The following is a 20,037-nucleotide window of genomic DNA, read 5'->3' on the forward strand; positions in this document are numbered from 1 at the left end:
GAGGTCTCAGGAGGTCCCTGAAATTGATCAAATGTCTTTCTCCCTCTCCCCCCTCTCTTTCTCCCCCTCCCTCTCTCTTTCTCCCTCTCCCTCTCTCTTTCTGCCTCTCCCCCTCTCTCTTTCTCCCTCTCCCTCCCTCCTTTCTCCCTGTTCCCTCCTCTCTTCCTCCCCCCGTCCCTCCCAGCATTTCTCTTCTGTTCTAACCAGCTGCCTTATGTTAAATGCACACGTAGTGAAATGTTTGCCAAGTTCCCATGACCAGATCAGGAAGGAGGTCAAGTAGAGGTACACAAGATGCCACAACGTGTCATTGTTGCTGCAATGGTTATAGTAAGATATAAAGACACTTTTTTTAAGTCACCAACTAATGGGCTGAAAGCAGAGGGTGTGGCCATGAGTTTGGAGCTAAAATGTTGTAACTCCCGGTTCTGTAGAGGAAGAACCCACACAGTCACAGTGGATTGCCTTAGGGACAGCAACACTGTCTTCTTTTCTTCCATTCCTGTCTTTAATCAGTTCTCATTAGTGTTTGCCAAGCAATACAGAGCAAAAGCCCAATAGTGAAGAGTTTAGAACAGAAAAGCAAATATGAAAATGTTCAGTAATTTTCTTATATATTTAATTGTGCTACTTAATCAATTATGTTAAAATGCCAAATTATTATACCTAACAAGTTTTTATGAAAGGCTAAAAAGGAGAGAAGACTGAAAATAAGGTCAAGTATCAAAAAACTATAAAAATAGTTTACAAAATTAGAATATAAGCAATTAAAATAATTATTAATAAATGAATTTTCTAAAAAATACATAGACTTTCAGGTGAAAATTATAGATTTAATTTTATGTTATATGATAAATTTATCTTAAGAAACACTCCATAGCTGTAACCTTAAATGTAGAGAATGTTGATGCTAATTGTTGGGTTTCATCAATTCACTATATTCCTTCAAAACGATTTTATCTGATTATTTTCATGTGTCTGGGCGTAAGTATGTGTACAATGTGAATTCAGGTGCCCACAGAGGACACAAGTGGACTTCGACACCCAGGGGCTGCAGCTAAGGGGGCTTGTGAGCCACCTGCTCTGGATGCTCAGAACAGTATTCAGTCCTCTGGAAGAGCAGCAAGCACTCTTTCTCACTCAGCCACCCCTCTAGCCCCAATTAATTCAGTATAGTCCCTTTAATTTCTAATCTTTTCATTAGTTTTTACATTTATTTGAAATTTGATTAAGCTTATTTTATTTTTGTCCTTTGACCACACTATCAAAGAAAACCTGGGAGCCCTGTGGAATTTCTGTAAATCCATGCCTATGTTTGGACAGTAAAACATAGAAGAAAACTTGCAAAGATGGTTAAAAAGGACCTCAACTGCTTCATATCCATTCCCTTGTGGGTTTCATGAGGCCTACCTCATCATCTCTACTTCCCTGTGAGCAGTCTCTATGGACACTGAGTATCAGAAGGCACACTCCTTACCTCCAGGGGTCTATGTCTTCAGCTCATCCTTATTGAGATCTACTACAAGAAAGGTAGGAAAGGGTGTAACAGCCAGAACAGAAGCAGTATGCAATGAATGTGTGGTTTTAAACAGAGGTTACAATAGAGTAAGAATCTGGAAATGAACATTCCATTAAACAAATTGCGTACGCAAAGGCTTTTAGAACACTGTGGAGATAGAAAATCAAATCAAAACAAAACAAAACAAAACAAAACAACTGTGTTCCTCCAGATAGGGAGCCTTAAGTTTGCTTGTCTTTTAGAACAAGAAAAACAAAACATGAAAAAGCATCTTATTCAATTTAACTTACTTTAATTTCCATCTATCTATCTATCTATCTATCTATCTATCTATCTATCTATCTATCATCTTCCTACTTGTCTATCCACCCACCCATCCGTCCACCCACTCTATCTACCTCTTACTGTTTGTGGCCTTTCCAATTTGTCCACAGCTTTCATTTGACGTAAAGACTGCAAGTGATCACCATTCTCTTAGGTCTCATCAGGGTGGGGGGCAGGGTGAACAAGTCAGTATGTCCTCATCGTCTTGCACAAGGTTCACAGCACACTTTCTCTTTCTTTTTATTAAACTAATAAAATTTATTTTAAAATATACAACTCAGTATTGACATTTTTAAGACATCAAAATAACATTTATAATAGTTAAATGCCTCTTAAATGTACATGATATCTTCTAAAGCTAAAAGTAATATGCACTCAACCAGTTTTTAAAATCTATTTGGAATATTAAACATGATAGAAGTAGAAAAAATCTCTTATGAAGTCCTCTATGAAAGGAAGTTGTGACAAGTTCCTGATTAAACAGAAATTGTTCCATTTCCAAGGGTGAATACACAGTGTAACCGTGGTTTCATAGGATCAATTGGGTAGTGTTCCTTCTGTTTCTATTTTGTGGAATAGTTTGAAGAGTACTGGTATTAGGTCTTCTTAGTATTCACCACTAAGGCCATCTGGCCCTGGGCTTTTTTTTGGTTGGGAGACTTGTCGACTGCTTCTATTTCTTTCTGGGTTATGGGACTGTTTGGATGGTTTATCTGACCTTGATTTAACTTAGGTATTTGATATCTGTCTAGAAAATTGTCCATTTCATCTAGATTTTCCAGTTGTGTTGAGTATAGGCTTTTGTAGTAGGATCTGATGATTTTTTTAATTTCCTCAGTTTCTGTTGTTATATCTCCCTTTTCATGTCTGATTTTGTTAATTGGAATACTGTCTCTGTGCCCTCTGGTTAGTCTGGCTAAGGGTTCATCTATCTTGTTGATTTTCTCAAAAAAACAGCTCCTGGTTTTGTTTATTCTTTGTATAGTTCTACTTGGTTGATTTTAGCCCTGAGTTTGATTTTTCTTTTTCCTGCGGTCTATTCCTCTTGGGTGTATTTGCTTCTTTTTGTTCTAGGGCTTTCAGGTGTGCTCATGGCACACTGTCCACCCCCTATATCAGGCTCCTCCCCATGGGAAGCAGCTCTGTCTTATCTTTCATTTGAAGTGTGTGGGGGATGTGGACAGAGCCTCAAAGGTCAGCCATGACATTCACAGTCATTTGTTGCATGAGAAACAGATATTTCACATAACAAACATAATCTTGTCAGAGGTGGAAATTAGTTCTGTTCCATCTAGATAATTCTCTTCATGTTATTTGCAGAATTTTTTGTTACTTTGTCATGAAACCAAGACAAAAATCAAGAACCGATGGAAAACCATCTTAGTAAAAGAAGAAAGTAAAATGTCTGACCCTTTACCGTTTACAAAGATGTACTACATGAGTTTCCCGTTCTGTCCTCACATCTAACTTGTGTTTATTATCCCATTTTACAGAAAGGAAAAGTAAGACAAAGAAGTCAGGAACCTTGGGTCTCCCAAACATAAATAATGAGTACAAGGCCAAGTCTTGTATGTTTTCACTAGTACAGTTATTTCTGCTCCCAGATCGGTCACAGCTGCCCCTTACCTACCCTGTCCTTCCCTGGCAAAACTCTGTTATTGCCTACGTTGGGACACACTTCCTGAAACCCCCCTGTCCCCTATTTATTTCCAAGAATCAATCTATTCCTATCTCACCGTCTGATTTGTTTGCTTGGCTTTCTCTTGAGAATAGAAAATCAGGACTTATTTATTTTGTTCTCTACAGAGTATAGCACAGCATCAGATACATTATAGCTATTTAGAAACTGACTAGTTTTCCTCCTAATGACAGGGTTTATGCAGCAACACTAGAGTATTGAAAAGTTTCTATAGACTGCTAAAAGATTGCATGGTGGTGGAGGAAGCTGCTGTTCCCATGAGGCTCTGAAAGGCGGTTGTCTCTGACATCCTCTTGACATACTCATTTCCCAAGTGAATAAGACCCTGGTACAGTCATAGGTTATGACAATAAGCAATTAGGAAAAACAATCTCCCAGATTACAATAGATGCATTTGTAATTTCTCTGAGTAATTTAAGACATTGATTTATAATTTATTATATTTCATGTGATTTTTCACATCTATCCTATTACTACAGCAGATCAAGATAAACTACCTAGAAATGCATTATGCTTCCTTATTCTTTTTTTTTAAATTAGGTATTTTCCTCATTTACATTTCCAATGCTATCCCATAAGCCCCCCATACCCATTCCCCCACTCCCCTACCCACCCACTCCCCCTTTTTGGCCCTGGTGTTCCCCCGTACTGGGGCATATAAAGTTTGCAAGTCCAATGGGTCTATCTTTCCAGTGATGGCCGACTAGGCCATCTTTTGATACATATGCAGCTAGAGACAAGAGCTCCGGGGTACTGGTTAGTTCATATGGTTGTTCCACCTATAGGGTTGCAGATCCCTTTAGGTCCTTGGGTGCTTTCTCTAGCTCCTCCATTGGGGGTCCTATGATCCATTCAATAGCTGACTGTGAGCATCCACTTCTGTNTTTGCTAGGCCCCNGCATAGTCTCACAAGAGACAGCTATATCAGGGTCCTTTCAGCAAAATCTTGCTAGTGTATGCAATGGTGTCAGCGTTTGGAAGATGATTATGGGATGGATCCCTGGATAAGGCAATCACTAGATGTTCCATCCTTTCATCACAGCTCCAAATTTTCTCTCTGTAACTCCTTCCATGGGTGTTTTGTTCCCAATTCTAAGAAGGGGCAAAGTGTCCACTTTTTGGTCTTCGTTCTTCTTGAGTTTCATGTGTTTAGCAAATTGTATCTTATATCTTGGGTATCCGAGTACATATTCTGTGAATTCCTTTATGATTGGGTTACCTCACTCAGGATGATATCCTCCAGGCCCATCCATTTGCCTAGGAATTTCATAAATTCATTCTTTTTAATAGCTGAGTAGTACTCCACTGCTTGTGGACGTTGTACATCGTGGTGCGGAGCCTAGTGCGCACCACGATGTACAACGTCCACAAGCAGTCCAATTTTCTGAGGAACTGCCAGACTGATTTCCAGAGTGGTTGTACAAGCTTGCAATCCCACCAACAATGGAGGAGTGTTCCTCTTTCTCCACATCCTCAACAGCATCTGCTGTCACCTGAATTTTTGATCTTAGCCATTCTGACTGGTGTGAGGTGGAATCTCAGGGTTGTTTTGATTTGCATTTCCCTGATGATTAAGGATGTTGAACATTTTTTCAGGTGCTTCTCTGCCATTCGGTATTCCTCAGGTGAGAATTCTTTGTTCAGTTCTGAGCCCCATTTTTAATGGGGTTATTTGATTTTCTGGAGTCCACCTTCTTGAGTTTTTTATATATATGTTGGATATTGGTCCCCTATCTGATTTGGGATAGGTAAAGATCCTTTCCCAATCTGTTGGTGGTCTTTTTGTCTTATTGACGGTGTCTTTTGCCTTGCAGAAGCTTTGCAATTTTATGACATCCCATTTATCGATTCTCGATCTTACAGCACAAGCCATTGCTGTTCTATTCAGGAATTTTTCCCCTGTACCCATATCTTCGAGGCTTTTCCCTACTTTCTCCTCTATAAGTTTCAGTGTCTCTGGTTTTATGTGGAGTTCCTTAATCCACTTAGATTTGACCTTAGTACAAGGAGATAGAAATGGATCAATTCTCAATCTTCTACATGATAACAGCCAGTTGTGGCAGCACCATTTGTTGAAAATGCTGTCTTTTTTCCACTGGATGGTTTTAGTTCCCTTGTCGAAGATCAAGTGACCATAGGTGTGTGGGTTCATCTCTGGGTCTTCAATTCTGTTCCATTGGTCTACTTGTCTGTCACTATACCACTATCATGTAGTTTTTATCACAATTGTTCTGTAGTACAGCTTTGGGTCGGGCATGGTGATTCCACCAGAGGTTCTTTTATCCTTGCGAAGAGTTTTTGCTATCCTAGGTTTTTCATTATTCCAGATGAATCTGCCTATTGCCCTTTCTAATTCGTTGAAGAATTGAGTTGGAATTTTGATGGGGATTGCATTGAATCTGTAGATTGCTTTTGACAAGATAGCCATTTTTACTATAATGATCCTGCCAATCCATGAGCATGGGAGATCTTTCCATCTTCTGAGATCTTCTTTAATTTCTTTCTTCAGAGACATGAAGTTCTTATCATACAGATCTTTCACTTCCTTAGTTAGAGTCACGCCAAGGTATTTTATATTATTTGTGACTATTGAGAAGGGTGTTGTTTCCCTAATTTCTTTCTCAGCCTGTTTATCCTTTGTGTACAGAAATCCCATTGACTTGTTTGAGTTAATTTTATATCCAGCTACTTCATTGAAGCTGCTTATCAGGCTTAGGACTTCTCTGGTGGAATTTTTAGGGTCACTTATATATACTATCATATCATCTGCAAAAAGTGATATTTTGACTTCGTCCTTTCCAATTTGTAACCCCTTGATCTCCTTTTTTTGTCTAATTGCTCTGGCTAGGACTTATTCTTAAGGTAATTATGTTACACTGGAGTGTCTCCAAAGGGTCATGTTGAGAAGGCTGACTAAAGACTGTGACAGAATTGAAACTTGATCTGCCAAGAATTTTGGAGGTGTACATGTCTTAGCAGTCACTCAGTGATCACTCCAGGCTGAGGGGCTTAAGCTCAAAGAGCACAGCATGAATTCTCTCAGATACGTACCTGGACATGAAGAGTTTCTCAATTTGCTGTGATTGTGAACAGTAGGGTACAAAGTCTACTGAAGCTGTAGTTGAATTTGGTAGGTTTTCCCTCAAACCATTAAGGATACCATAGAGTCCCCTGTGCTAGATAGATTGCATCAATATCCTAGAGGCATTAAAGACAGGTAATGATGAACTATTTGGCTGCTATTATGCTAGGAAAAAAAAAAGAACTGAATCCTCTACCTAGGCAGCTCTGAGGTTCCATTCTTGATCAATAGTTCCATTTCATAGTGCCAGCTTCATCTTACCTTATTTACTCATTACCTTATTTTTACCACGTTCTGCAAACAGTAGATGAAAAATCTAGACACATGACTCCCAAGACAGCATTCTTTCTACCCAGCCAACTAGAACCTCATGTACCCTTGCCCTGTCTTGCTTCTTGCTGGCCTCTGTAGATTCTGCATGGGCTACCAGGTTGCAAAGGTTTTACCCATGTTTTTTCCTTACACTATTCAGCCTCCCCCTCTTTCAAGCCTTGCAAAAAGACTGAGTGATTTTTAAAAAAATTATACCTCCTCTAAAATTATTTTTATAAATGCTCCATGCAGACAACCACTATCCTTCCAGCTTTAGTGAACTCACAGTGTGTGCCTTATTACATTGCTGGAAGTCATTTAAAGCTATACATTTTATTTTGACACTTATACTGGACTCCTGTAGAAGTAACCAAATATATATAATTTTCTGGTTTGCCAGGTATAGAGGAAGCCCTGAGACCATTTCTACCCTGAAGATTGTCTTGAGTGTGGCTGTTGTGTTATTTTACCTTTCTCTTGGTCAGTGGCCATGCTAGTGGCTTTGCTTTACTGTGATCTGAATGAAAGAATTGAAATGAGGAACTTATTGTGGGTCATGGTTTCATCTATGTTTGTCTGTTTCCATTGGCCCCTCTGCACTGTGTTAAGGTCATGGTAAGTAGGACAGAAGAACTATGGACGAGGAAGGGGATGGTGGAGGGAAGCTGCTCACCACACGGTAGCCAGGAAACAGAGCACTAAGATGGTGAAGGGATGAGGGCTGTGAGAAGAATCAATAACTAAGGTCACTTGCTGAGCTGGTGACCTGAGTTCAATCCCTGGAGCCCTACTTAACTCCAGAAAGGGGTCCTCTTCCCTCTACATGTATGCTGTGGCATATGTGTCTCACACTAACACATAAACACACACACACACACGTACATGTGTGTGTGTGCGCATGAGAGAGAGAGCTAGAGAAAGAGAGAGACAGACAGACAGAAAGCACATTTTAAGTTTGAAAAGTACTTTCAGAAAGAAGCTAGGGTAAACATGTATGCTTCAAAGCCTTGTACCCCAAAGACCCATTTTCTTTAACTGGGTTCCATTTTCCACAGTTGTACTACCTCCTAAACACCTGCTTTTGACCCCTTGTACCATTGATTAAACCATTGAATAAGTCAACATTCTCATGATCTGATCATCTCTGAAAACACTGCAACAAAACTGGTTGACTATTTCACTAACCTCCTGGGTTTATCTCAGTCCAAAAAGAATTCATCATCAAGAGTAACTGTCCTTATGACTGGAGTTTGCTAAGTTGTAAAGAGCATGTGTTGCTTGCTCTTGCAGAAGACGCAGTCTTTGGTTCCCAGCACCACATGGTGGCTCATAGTCATCTGTAACCCCAGTTCCACGGGATATTGGTACCTTCTTCTGGCCTCTGTGGGAACCAGATACTGAGATAGCTTGGCTGCTAAAGGGCTTACTATGCAATCATGAGGACTGGGTTCAGACACCTGGGTAAAAGTCATCAAAATATCTGTAACTCCAGTTCTGTAGAGACTGAGATGGGGGCATCTTGGGCCTTCTCTGGCCAGCTCTTCTTACTGAATTGGTGATCTTAAGATTCAGTGAGAAAGTCTAACCTCAAAAATAAGGTGAACAAAAAAATAGTAAGACAATATTAACTCTGGACTCCTGTAGATGCCTGTACAAATGTATTTGCACATCAGGATCAAATATACAAGTGCATGAACATGTACATGAGTACACACAGGATTAGCTATCCCAGTACTGAAGAATCACTAAACCGTTCTCTACAGAGTGGTGGGTAATAGCAGTGATGCATGCGGTGAGAAAACTGAGATCCTCATACACAAACATTACACACAGTAAAATATTGCTATTTGAGGCTCATTCTTCATATTCATGCAAAATTAATTTATAAAAATATGTGTTATTGTTTGTAGAAAATAAAGACTGAGAGAAAATGCTCTTTTGTGAGTTTTTCAAAAGCTGTAGCTAGTTATTTAATGTGAGTCTTATAAACAATGACTGGAATTTTTCAAAAAAAATGTTTAAGCCCACATTTTCACAAAATGAAAACAGTCAAATCAATTTCTGCAGTGTTCATAAAACCAGAAGGTAATTTGCATTTACCAAATAAAGAAGGACAAAGACCAAGAGAGGGCAGAACACATGAGCACAACATTTTGCATGACTTGGATTTAAAGAACAAAAGCAGAAATTCTAAACTGAAATTTAATTTCTGGAAAGAAATGGTTCCCCGTGCTAGATAACATTTAAAAAAAATTCAATTTGGAAAAAAATATTGAGAACATACCAGCTGAGACAAACGAGATTTATTCTGAAAACAGCGAGAAAATACATTCACTATTGTTACTGCTTTGTGGCTCAAGTGTGAGCTTATTAAGAGAAAAAGATCCAGAATATTAAAATGTGAGTCCAATGAAGAAAAACAATAACAAAATTGTTAAAAGAACAATAGAATTTATGAAGAAAGATTAGAGTACCATGTTAAATATGCTTTTCTATGTTGCCATTCAGGGTTCATAAGAACTCTCTACAAACATGGCATAGGTGTGAGACTCTGAGAAGACAAAGGTGCTATCCCCCGTGAGGCCACACAGCCGTAACTAACATTTGCATAAGAAACTCCAAAAGTGATCATAAAGACTCCAACCGTCTAGTATTTTAGATGGCTACGTATGCTCATCCATTCACCATGCGTGTCTATGCTACAGTAGTTTAATTTGAAGTTTGTCATAGAGATGATGTCATAAGTGAAGCACCTCTGGTGCGTAGCCCTGCTCCATACAGTCATAGAGTTCCAGCCCACTGTTGCCAAGATGGGCATTCAGTGTTTGGTCAAAACGTGAAATGTTTATGCAGTTATCTTCCTAGAACTACTTAACAGGCACACCTGACCTCTCCACATTTTTTCCATATCACAACATTGTCATCTACAAAGCTCATGCTTGAGAACCTTGTAAGTTACAAACAGAATGACAAAATATCATGAAGTTGGAAGTGGACTTTTTAAAAAATTATATCTAATTAAATGTCTCTGGTGTTAGATTTTAACCAAATGAAGCAGTGTTTTTCAGTGCTTACATATTAATTAGAGATCAATAATAATTTTATTAAAGACTCATATTTATTGGAATAGAATTTTTAAAATATGACAGACATATTTTAGGGAGAGTACTTGGAGAGGTTTCAGAACCAGGCAATGATTTGACTAAAACTCACAGTATCAAATCTTCCTGGTCACTTCTCCAGTCATAAAAGTAGCTATAACTGGGGCAGTAAAGTGTAGGACAAATTATGCAAACACAATGTAAACATTTTATATCCATTGCTTGTGCAATATCTTATGGATATATTTGAATGTTTGATATAATTTTTCTGTTTTTTTTTCCTTCCAATGATTTTGTGAAGTAAATGCTATAATGACCTGTGTTTTATAACAAAGGCAAAAGGAAAAGGGCCAAACTATTCAACATCACATAATAATAGAAATGGTGGATTCAGGATTCAGATCAAGACTGCTGAACACTGAGTCTATGTTTAATCATAACATTGTAGTGCTGCTCAGTTAGTATCTTCCTGTCAACCTTATCATAAATTTTTATTTTAGAACTTTGGAACAAAGCAGAACACTTAAAGCATGAAGATGTTGGAGAATAATTGTATTTAGCACATATTAATAAATTGCTTATTTTGTGTTAGACCTTTAGTCAGAGGAATTCTGCTCTTATGACCCTGTTTAATTCTTACAATGTATTAAATACAGGATTCAATATTCCTTTTTTATAAACCAGGAAATGGAGGCTTTAAAAGTTATAAAATTTACCTGTATTTAACAGGCAAAATGAAATTGGTAGAATTCAAATGCAGAATAAATTCTTTCTGAGTATATCTGGCTAAGAGACACCTTTTCCTGCATCCTCCTCTAGACAGCATCTCATGCCTTCCGGTAAATGTGCTGTCAAGTTGCAGTCATTCATTCTAGTGGAGAGCTTTGCATTAATAACCCAGCTGCTCTGTACCATGCCCCGCTTGTTAAGGACATCCTGGTGCTGGGACATGGATAAGTGGAGCTATATTTTTGGTGCATATAGATATTTGTCTGGAATCAACTGTAAGTCTAAAAAACATGGATCCAAAACAATATTTTTTTAAAGACAATATAGAACAAGCACTGTAAAATACAGTCTGCATTGGAAATGTTTGGGGAATAGTTTTGGACTCCGCATTAGCAGTTACCCAAGAAAAAGTCAAAGAGATAATGAATACATAGTACCTATCTAGTAGCATGTATCAAGAAATGATAATTCCATCATTTCTCAAAATCAGTCAATTTTGCTAATGAGCGAATTAATGCCAAAAAGATGACTGGCATGGTAATAATTATAAGGTCAGACTCAAACTCAGGTCTTCTGGCTCCAGAGCCCATTAATGTATTGAAAAGAAATATTTTCTACAGAAAGTCATGAGTAAGTGCCTAAGAAGAATATGTAGACATCATTGTTACTGTGCAAGGGTGATTCTTTTAAAATGTCTTTGAAGACTGACTGCAAAATTAAATAAAGATCATAAGTATTCATTGATCTTATGGCCAAAGACAGTGTCCTAAGACAGGTAGAATTAAAAAAAAAAACCCTAAGAACCTCATTTTTCTCTGCAAAATTGGAATTGAAGATTATTCCAGGCCACCTGTATAGTTCATATTTTTTCTTCTGGAGCCTTGCATTTAGTGTCTAACACCTCTTTGGTCTGGTCACAAAGTAGAAATGAGTATGGAACCCAAGGTAGGAATTGAATGGCAATTTACTGGGTTCAGTTGTCCTGTTGTAGCATGGTAATTGCACTACTTATCTTGAAGATTGCAAAGCTGAATGGGTAAGGTGTTTTTTGTTTGTCTGTTTTAATTTAAGTTAATATGGGCTTAGTTGTATCTAATACATTAAAATTCTGTTTTAACCCTTGTCATACTCAGTTGGTCTTGATATGTTGATTTATGATTTGTAAGTTCATTTCTAGGTTCTAGTACCATTTTTTAAAGATTTGTCTTATTGCTATTAATGTGTGTGTTCAAATTCCAGGTTTAATTCCCTAGACCTGGAACTGCAGGTGGTTGTGAGTTAACTAACTTGGATGCTGGGAACAGAACATGGGTCCCTTTGAAGAATAGCAAGCATTCTTAACCATCGAACTATCTTTCTAGCTCCCTAAAGTTATCATAGTAGTATTCGTTGTTGCTATTGTTTTATAATAATAGTTGTAATGATTACCTATCTTGATGTGTGTTAAATATTAAGAATGAAAGCTATAGTAACACTGGCTATGGTATCTTGAAGTATTTCTGTAAAATGACAGGCTACTTGTGCTGGGTATATTGCAGTAGAACAACTACTCGACAAAAAGTAGGAAGAGACATAGTTCATTCAACATATGTTTAGCTTTAAAATTTAATATTCTTAACTCTTTGCGACATGAAGGCAGTCTTTCTGTAAAGAGCCTACTTTCTACTTAAAACCACCCATTTTTCATAACAATGGCTATGACTACCAAAAATCTCAGAAAATAAAATAGCTTTATAAACTCCTTTAATGTCTGTGGGTTTGTTCAAATTTCATGAAACACACATGAAGCTCAAGTAAGGTTGTTATTCAACAGAGCCAATGAAATAAGTTGTTTTTGAAAGTTATGCTGTAATTCAACTGTTAAAAATTTGATTTGAAAACATTTACTTAAATTGTTAGCAATCTGTAGAACTGGATTTGCTAACTACAGAAAGTATACCAGGAAAAGCAAAGCAAAACTAAGTATGTTTCAGAAGGCATAAGTAAAGCTCTGTGTGCAAAGCTGTAGGATTGTGAGGTCTCTAAACAAGAACAGAATAAAGACATAGCATAGAATTCAGGTGGAAAGAACAACATCTTTCCCATTTTACACGTCATCTCTTTCTACATGTCACCAAACGTCACTTACCTAAATTCAATGGGCTCTACTTTAATATTAGTGAGAGTATGCTCTAGACTTACCATGGTTTTGCTATATATGATGCCATTTATGTTTATTAAAGTGTTCATTTAGTTTTCACAACAACCATTTGAGGAGGCCACAGTAAAGACAACCAGTGAATGGGGGGATACACCAAAGCCTCTGCTCTTCATCCTTCTCCCAACTTACCTTCACACAGAATCACCTTGCTATCTTGTGAAGATTTTCACAGAGGGGAAAAATGAAAACAAAAAGTGTTCACTCATTCAATATAAGCCTGGACAATACCCAAATACCAAGTAGTAAAATCATAGTCACACACCGTAGAAAGCTTGCTCAGCATCAGACTATGCTTTCATTTTGATGACAGTTAGAGGAGCAAGATAGAGCAATGAGAGGTCTAGGACCCCCCCCCCCAGTGCAGCACACCAGATCTTCTCATATTACAGGAGGGTCTGCTCTTAAGAGTATCCCAGGACAGGCCAAATGAAGGCTGCAGCTCAGAGTACTTGTACAGAAGGAGAATCTCCATTTTAAAAAAGATTTTTTTAATGAGTTCTTTAGCTGTTCTCCTTCATACATGATAGAATAAAATGTATTGCTGCTTAACCATTATACTCCCTGCAAGCTCTGAGTAAATGACACCTGGCAGTCTCTTGAAAATGGCATCCTTGCCATTTTGGAAGTATGGCAGGGAAAAAAAGACAGAGACAAGCCTTGACTTGGTGCTACCTGTATGTTACTTCCCATAATGCAAAAAATTTGTGTATCTTCTTGTCAGTTGAGTGGCCATTATCAGCCATGTTGGACCACAACTAGTCTTAACTTGCTTCTTTCCTGAAATGGATTTGGTGATGTTAAGCCAGCATTCACACTGGTTCCAGATGTTGATATAACATCTCCACTGTGCTGGTTGTCTTTGTTCAGCGTGTACTGAGTGGCCTCTCACTCTTTGACTTTGCGTCTCCAAGCCCTCATTTCCCACGAATGACTGCACTGGATAACACAAATAGAGAACTTTAAAATATTTTATTTAATAGTAATATGTATATAACATGTTCAGATCCAATCTATCCCCATTCCTTTGCCTCCAATGTGAATGTTATCTTATCACCTAATGTTCCCTCTTAAATTTTTCTCTCTCCCTCTCTCCCTCTCTCTTCTCTCTCCCTCTCTCTCCCTCCTTCCCTTCCTCCCTCTCTCCCTTCCTCCTTCCCTCTATCCCCTCTCCCTCCCTATCTTTCTTTTAATTTAGTTCTGAGTCCATTTAGTTCTGAGTCCATTTAGTTCTGCATGTATGTACCTGAGTGTGGACCATCTACTGGAACATTAGCCTATCAGGACTTGCATCTCTAAAGAAAACTGACTGCTCCCTATCATTGGGCATCAGCTGTCAATATCTCTGATGACATTGGTGTGGCTTCTTAAATCCATCCCTCAATCTATGCTGTGAGTTAGACTGAGTTAATTTCTGCAAGTCTTGTGCATGTGTGAGTTCATGCGTGAAGCTGTGCTGTATGTCCACCAAATACACCTTGCTACAGGCCTCCCTTCCTTTTAGGTTTTACAATCTTTCTATCCTCTCTTTCATTGTGATTCCTGAGCCTTGTGGTAAGGGAATGGGATGCAGATGTTCCATTTAGAGCTTTGCATTCTACTAACTCTTATTCTCTGTATGTTGACTAATTGTTGAACTCTATTAATAGCCATCTGCTGCAAAAAGAAGCTTTTCTGATGAGGGTTGAGGGGTGCATTAACCTATGTGTATAAAGATAAGAACTTAGGGCAGTTTATTACTGTCTATTTGGCAGGACTATAGTACTAGGTTCTCCCCTGATGCCTGTGACCTAACCAGTCATGAGTATTTGGCCCAGTTAATAGTACCAATCATGGGGTCAATCTTATGAAGCAATCTTTAAATCTAATCAGAAAGTAGTTACTCCCATAACATTTAATCCACTATTGTACCAGTGGGGATTTCTTGCCAGGCCAGTGATTATTGTAGCTCTCAGGATTCACAAGAGGATATGACTCATTATTACTTTTCTTGTCTGGTAGCATGCACAGTAATTTTCAGCACTCCAAAAGCTAGCCAGTAGGAAGGGTGTTTTTAGGTTGTAACCACTTTGATTTCTCCTTGTCCTTTGACTTGGGTATATGATGTCTTCAGCAATAGGACATTATTAATTTTGTTGTCAGTATCTAGTTCTGGTGGACAACCAAGAGCAATGGCAAAAGGCTGTAATGTGTGGGGGCTTATGTGACCTGACGGACAAACAAGTCACTAAGAGGTAAGCCATACCTGGCACTGGATTGTTTATTTGACAGTAGATGGTGTCTGGGGAGACATTTCTCTCCCCATCCTTATCATAGGATAATTTCATTTAAGCCTTTACACATACATGTGCACATATACATACATACATACATACATACATACAGACAGACAGACACACACACACGTATATTTAAATTTGTGGAGCTGCTACAGTTCTATATTTCCATATGACACTTTCAAAAGTCTTTAGTCTTATTCATTCTTCTCCATATTCTCTTCCCTTCCTCTCTTCCATTCTTAACTCATTTATTCCTCTTTGTTCCATTATTCACCTGACCTTCTTCTGGCCAATGACATTCCATCCTTTTCCTGGTGACCTGTCTGTTTTCTTACCTTCTGTAGGTATCACAATTTAAACACAAATATCTAAATTTTCAACACTAGCATCCATGTGTGAGATAGAATATGTGGTGTCTGCCCTTCTGGATTACTTATTCAGGATGCTTGTATCCAATTCTCATAATTCCATTTTTCCTTACAGCTGGATAATATTTCACGTTGTATATGAACTCTATGTTTGTTACCCAATCTTCTGTTCGTGGACATCTAGATTTTTTTCGACTTTCTGGCTATAGTGAACAGAGCCATAATGAACGTGGATGAAGATATATATAATGTGTGTGTGTGTATATATATATATATATATATATATATATAGTATATATATAACGTATATATATTGTATATATATATATATATATATTATATATATTGTATATATTGTATATATATATATATATATACACATACTCCTTTGGGAATGTGCCCAGGAGTTAAACAGTTGGAATAGGTGGTATATATTTCTTCTGGGTTTTTGAGGAAACCTTGCACTGATTTTCATAGCGGCTACATCACTTTGCACTTCCTCCAACAGAAAGTAAGTGTGCACCTTACCCTACACAGATGGTGTTTGTTTGTTTCTTATCTTAGCCATTCTGACTGGGATAAGATGAAATTTCAAAAACATTTTTAATTTGCATTTTAAGGATCTTATTTTCTGGTGCTCCTGAAAGATTTTTTTTTCCTCAATATTAGCTCATTTCATCCTTAAAACAACCCGGTGTTGTTTGGATGTTGTTTCCTATATGCTCATGTATTAAATAAAGTCTTGATCCCTAGTCTCTTTGGAGGTGGTAGAAGTCTAGAAAGTGGAAAGAAAGAAAGAAAGAAAGAAAGAAAGAAAGAAAGAAAGAAAGAAAGAAAGAAAGAAAGAAAGAAAGAAAGGTCTTCAGGTGACTGGGAATGAGCCTCTAAGGGACATACTGGTACTGTCCTTCCTCGGTTTCATTTCCTGACTATGAGGTGAGGAGTCTCTACTGTGAACTGTAAACTCTTACACTTATATGCAAAAATATTGTCTCTTGCTGTTTTTAGCGTCTAGAATCATTTTTCATGGACCTTATATATTCCTGTAAGAGTATAAAACATCCAACAAGGCTTCCTATATATAGTATTACCTGAGAGTTTTTGTTGATAACTTCTTGCAGACACCATATTTCTACTTTCCATTTGATCACCTGGCCAGATTTATTTCTTTTCAGCAGAAAATGTGACTTAAAATGGAGGTCTCTCAAATCCTAGAGAAGACATGCTTCCCAATAAACATTGTGTTTCAGTAAAGATGGAACATTTAATATTAATTCATTCACCTCTTCAAAATGGCACACTGTAAATTCTACTATTTCAGTGACAGAGAACTGTGTCACACCAAATCATTCTTCTCCCTTTGAGAATGAAGCTTTGGCCTTTGCTGAGACTTTTGGAGAATCAGGGTTCTGGTGCAAACAAATCATGCAGTCACATGTAAGAAAGACTGTCATAATTAGAATTCCCCCTTTTTCTAACTAACATGCAGTGTTTCCAGAATAAGAAGAGGAAATTGGCATTGAGTTGTTTAAGAGCTCTGCAACAGCAATTGCAGTGTGAATTCTTAAACGTATGCTAGAGGAGGGGAATATTGTTACGTTCTTCCTAGAGTTTCTTGGGTGCCTCTGTATTCGGAACACCACACAATCATGTCCAGATCTGAGGACAGGGAATTCTGAAATGAAACACAGCTGGCCTGATATTTTTAAGAAAATTGTTAGGGAGACACTATGTGCAATCAGTTGAATTGTTCTTTTTCTTACCCTATTTCAGAAGATAGAAACAAGTTGTAAATGCAGAGTTGGTGTTCAGAATGTAAATTGGCAAGAGAATCTGTTTATGCTGTTAGATTTATGCATAAGCTGTAGATGCACAAACAAGGTCTTATTGACCTCAGCAGTTAAGCAGTGATCCAAAACAGGCTCATTGCATCCAATTCCACACTGCTACACAGCAGAGTTAACATAGTGGTTTTGAGGGCTGAAGTTGAAATCTCTTACTGGTTTAAAATTATTTTTTGAGAAATACAGATTTTATTAGCCAGCACTTAAATGAATGTAGAGTCAATATTTAATGCTGGCATTGCTGAGAATGTGATTGGATTTAATGGGAGTTAGCATTAGATTTTTCAGGGTCATCCTGAGAAGAAAATAAATTGCTCTGTATAGTTACACTGCTGGTAAATGTTACCACCGATTAGCGTATAATTGAGATCATGCTGAAAAACAATGAGTACACAAATGGCTTTAAGAGCATAACTTTAAAAAAATTATCAACTGATTCCATCTGAGCCGAGCTGGGGAATTGGAAATATAAACAGAAGAACGAGAGCATAAATTTTTGAGCCTACCTAAAGGATATTTGCTCTCTCAAACAATTGTTAATAATTTAACTGCTCAGTGAGTACCTTCCTGTTAAGCATGTTTTATTTGTAATGCCTGTGCCAAGTACTAACAGCAGAAGGCACTCAGGTGTAATTTTTTTTTCCTTGAGAGCTTGGATAAGTGATCATTATTCTTACCCATACTGTCAATGATATTTTATTCTTCATTTTAACACTAAAATATTACATGAATCCTCTGTCTTGAAATGCCAGTTTTCACATTTCTCTTAAGAAAATTACTACTACTCATAAAATATGTTCCAACTTCTAGTTTGTGTTTTTTATTTTCTCTAACAAATACTTTTATGCTTCTAATAGCTGTATGTCATTATTGGTCAAAAGAAATGGAAACACATTCAATGTTAGTAGAACTGATAATAAACCAGAATATGAAGAGTAAGGGCATTTTACCACTGTCACCAAGGACAGACAGTGACATTGCAGTTTGCAATGGACATATGGGCCTAGGTCAATAGACCCATCTGCTGTGAGTTGCACTGTGGCCACAACATAAAGGCATGTTGAAGTCCTAATGCCAGTACCTCAGAATGTGACCTCATTTGAAATCAGATGCAGATGACACTGATTTTGATTTGAGTAGGTAGTTTCTCTTTTTAAAGATTTATTTGATGTGGTATGTATGAATGTTTTGTCTGCATAAATGCCTATGAACCACATTTACACCTGGTACCTGAGGAAACTGTGGGCTTCCATGTAGGTGCTGGGAACTGAACCTGGGTCTTTTGCAAGATTAACAAGTGCTCTTAACCACTCAGCCAACTCTCTAGCCCAAGACTCAGGTAGTTCTTGATCCAGTATGACCACTATTATCTTAATAAGTAGAGAGGATTATATATGGTGGCATATATATATTTTTTTACCCCATCATTCAGTAGGCAGAAGCAGGCAGAACTCTGTGAGTCTAAGGCCAGCCTAGTCTATATAGTGAGTTTGAGGACAACAGAGACAAAGTGTAGAGAGTTAGTCTTTAGTCAAGAAAGTTGAAAGATTTCTGGCAAATGCCAGAAGCTAAACTGCCGAGGAATGATTCTTTTCTACAGGTTTCAAAGGGCACCCAGCTCTATTAAAGCTTGACTATGCTCATCTAAGCTTCACCGCTAGAAGACAAAAAATCTGTTTCATATATGCCTAAGTTTGTTGTACCTCTTTAAAGCAATCAAAGCAAATGAGTATCCACCTGCTACCATATCACCGGCTCACTGTCTCCCAACTATCATGGGGAGGGGAATGTCACCTGGCCCCTCTTTCTGAGTCACCAGTACCCCCATTGAAGCCCTGATGAACCGTTTGAATGGTGAATCTGATGTACATGTCCCTGTCCCAGCTAAAGGGAAGCTGGGAGAAGGGATCTGGCATTTTCAGAAATGTTTAATGTAGGCAATTTTCACAGAAGAGGAAGAAGCTCATATTCTGGGCAAGCAAAACCAGTGGTACCTGTCCTATAAAATCAGTGTTAAAGTGATAAATATTATGAGAGGCATAACAATCCATTAGGTTAATGTCACAATTATTACTAGATTTTTAGTCATTTAATTAGGAATTTGTTGTGGTATTGTATGCTGACACGTGTGCACCTGAAAGTTTAACCCTCCATGTTCTGTTTAACCATCTCATATCTCAACAGTCTGTCTACTTTGAAATTAGCTGTTCACTGGCTTCCAAATCTTTTTCCCAGGTTACAGTTTTCCAGAGAGGATGAGAGGAGTACCCAGGCCGCCATAACCCCTGTGTTGGCTGATTTTTTATTTTTTATTTTTTATTTAATTTAAAAAAATTTTTTTAAATATTTTTTATTACATCTTTTCCTCAATTACATTTCCAATGCTATCCCAAAAGTCCCCCATACACTCCCCCCCAATTCCCAACCCACCCATTCCCATTTTTTGGCCCTGGTGTTCCCCTGTACTGGGGCATATAAAGTTTGTGTGTCCAATGGGCCTCTCTTTCCAGTGATGGCCGACTAGGCCATCTTTCGATACATATGCAGCTAGAGACAGGAGCTCCAGGGTACTGGTTAGTTCAT

General features: G+C 37.9%; 1 protein-coding gene across 3 annotated transcripts in view; it reads left to right on the top strand.

The window, feature by feature from the left end:
- Lhfpl3 (LHFPL tetraspan subfamily member 3) overlaps positions 1 to 20,037 on the top strand; it is a 529,915-nt gene that overhangs the window by 72,980 nt on the left and 436,898 nt on the right. The window lies entirely within an intron of this gene.

Source organism: Mus caroli, chromosome 5 (assembly GCF_900094665.2).
Source record: "Mus caroli chromosome 5, CAROLI_EIJ_v1.1, whole genome shotgun sequence".
Classification (NCBI taxonomy): domain Eukaryota; kingdom Metazoa; phylum Chordata; class Mammalia; order Rodentia; family Muridae; genus Mus; species Mus caroli.